The sequence below is a fragment of the Camelina sativa genome, chromosome 15 (assembly GCF_000633955.1).
Source record: "Camelina sativa cultivar DH55 chromosome 15, Cs, whole genome shotgun sequence".
Lineage (NCBI taxonomy): Eukaryota > Viridiplantae > Streptophyta > Magnoliopsida > Brassicales > Brassicaceae > Camelina > Camelina sativa.
This window is the reverse complement of record NC_025699.1, coordinates 30,329,524-30,332,273: the sequence shown is the minus strand read 5'-3', so window position 1 is coordinate 30,332,273 and position 2,750 is coordinate 30,329,524. Positions and strand designations below refer to the sequence as shown.

Sequence of the window (2,750 nt, the reverse complement as noted above, 5' to 3'; positions counted from 1 at the left end):
GATCTGCAATATTCGAAAACAAAAGCTATATACATTTGAATGCTACAAAAACATATGAAAAATCAAAAATTAGAGCAAAAGATAAATTGGGTTAAGGTGTAGATGGAAAATAAAATACAAGTGATGATAATAAAACCAAAAAGAATGAAAATAGGCCCACGAATAAGTCTTTGACTTATGGGCTTTTTTAAAAACTTGATGACCCAAATAAGACCCGACCCGTCTCGAAATGACCCGATTCAGAACTCATGAGTAAAAAACCTTCACTGAACCTCGTCCTTGATTAGTCGCCGCCGTCTATCTTGTGACCGGTGAGTGTTCCTCTTCTTTAACTCTTTGAGATCTCTATTATCGAAAATGCATGTGTACTGTTCTTAATAGCTCGAATCAGCCTTTGATAGCTACTGAGACATTGTATTTTTGTGTTGTAGATGAGAAGCTAGGGTTTTTGTTTTATTGCTTCAAATTGAAATCGGAGATTATGGCTGCTTTAATCTCAAGAAGGATCTTTCGCACTTTGGGATCCTTAACAGCTCTAGGACGAGGCTCTTCACCAAGTACTTATCTCATTTCCTAAGCTTCTCTCGTGTCAAAATGTGATTTTTATGTTTTTGCTTCCTTGATCTCTGATTGCTTCTCTCTGCCTCTTTCGAACAGATTTGCTCGTGAATACATCTGGAAATGGTTTAGCTTCTCTTACTAGTGATCTCAAGGTCATCTACTTAGTTAGTACTTGAGTGGTCATCCTCCTGAGTGTTTTTCGTTATTTTTTAGATGTTGGCTTCATCTCTGTTAAATCAATTGCAGTATGGAATGGCTTTATTTCATTTCAAGCTAATTTCATACTCTGTATCTTTCGTATGATTTTGCTGATAATTTTGTACATTTCATGGGAGTTTATGTTGGAGAAATGGAGAGAGAAATGTATTTACTTTATGTTCTGAGAGGAGTAAGAATTTTCCAGGCCTTATTTAGCTTATTACGTGAAGGTATTAGGTTCGGTTGCCAGTGTTTCGCTTGTGTTGGGCTATATTATGTTCTCGTTTTACTTTGTGATTGTGCTTGAGACGTGTTTTAAATCTCTGAACAATGATGCTTTCCTTATTCCTTCTCTCTTTTTAAAACTTCTGAACATGTATTAACTGATTCTGGTATTGATACTTTCCTTAGGACAATATCAAGACTTGGTCATTCCGGTGACTAATTTTCAGAACGGGTTTCATGGTTTTAGCAGGTGATGTCTTTGATGTTCCAATAAGGAAAGATATCATTCACAATGTCGTCCGATGGCAGCTTGCTAAACGTCAGCAGGTAATTAATTAGTTATCTCACAGTGCCTTAATTTAGTCATATAAGCAAACAATCAATAAGTGTGTGACACTTTGTTGGTTGATATGTAGGGAACTCATTCGACCGAAACATTGAGTGAGGTTAGTGGAACTGGTAGAAAGCCATGGAATCAGAAGGGTACAGGTCGAGCTAGACACGGTACACTGCGTGGTCCACAGGTAAATCAGTTTTTTTAATTTTATTTTAAAGCTTCTTGCCATCAAACATAGCTATTTATTTTATGCGTGGTCCAATCAGTTTTTATGCTTGGACTGAAAATAACATTGACAGCTCGAGCCGCAGAAGGAAAAGTCAGTCTCTTTCTCTTCTTAATCATAACTTGTGCTCTTGATCGTCCATCATTACTGTGCCTTTGTTATTAAGCTGGTCTTATCGTGTCTGATGGTTGAGGAAATTTATGCAGCTCCTCGTGTTTGATGATTTGGCATTGCATACGCATAAAACGAAGAACATTGTGAACTATTACAATCAAATGGAGAAGACAAAGAAAGTCCTTGTTGTAGAAGGTGGTCCTATTGATGAATAGTTGAAGCTAGCCACCCAGAATCTACATTATGTCAACATAATTCCATCGATAGTAAGTTGTAGATAATCACATATCAAATCTTGCGGTTCCTCTACTCTATTGGGTTAGCGAATCTTGAACCTTTTTTGCGTAACGCTTTGCAGGGGCCAAATGTTTACAGCATTCTGCTACACGATACACTTGTGATGTCCCGTCGTGATGCTGTGGATAAGATTGTTGTGCTGATTGTAGCAGCATGTGATGTCCCGCGATGCTGTGGACTAGATCTACGGGTGATACGATACTCAAATTTGATTTGCGAGTAGGAAAATTGTGAAAGCACGAGTATATTTTTTCAAGTCAGATAACGGATATAGAAGATGATTAAAATATGTTTTCGTTCAACTTACTATCAATTTAGATGAAAAATAGTAATATGTACCGTATAAACTCTTTGTATACTTCTTCTCTAAATTAATAAAGTTAGACGTTAAAAAAAAATATTAACATTGTTTAAGAACTTAAAATTTTTATATCAATTATTTTAAATAACACTGCGCGGTAGCGCGGATACATACTTACTCTTAAATTAACACGTAAGAGCTTCACCATTGGAGGAGCAAAATTTTAATTACTCTTTTACAAGTTCTTATTTTTAAAAAGTACATAATAAATTCTTAAAAAATTTAAAAACCTCAAAATAAGAGGCTCACCGTTGGTGATGCTCTAACAATACTATGTGCAAAAAAGATCTTCACCAGCCGTCCGTGCTTATAAATATTGAAATTTACAACTCTAAAATCGTGGTTAGGTTATCAAAAGTTGTGTGTGTGGATTTGGGAACTATAGCATGAAAAAATAAGTTAGGGTAAGTTTTTTTTTTTTTTTTTTTTTA

At 35.6% G+C, this 2,750-nt stretch overlaps 1 pseudogene; it reads left to right on the top strand.

The window, feature by feature from the left end:
* LOC104747933 lies at positions 707-2,349 on the top strand (annotated as a pseudogene).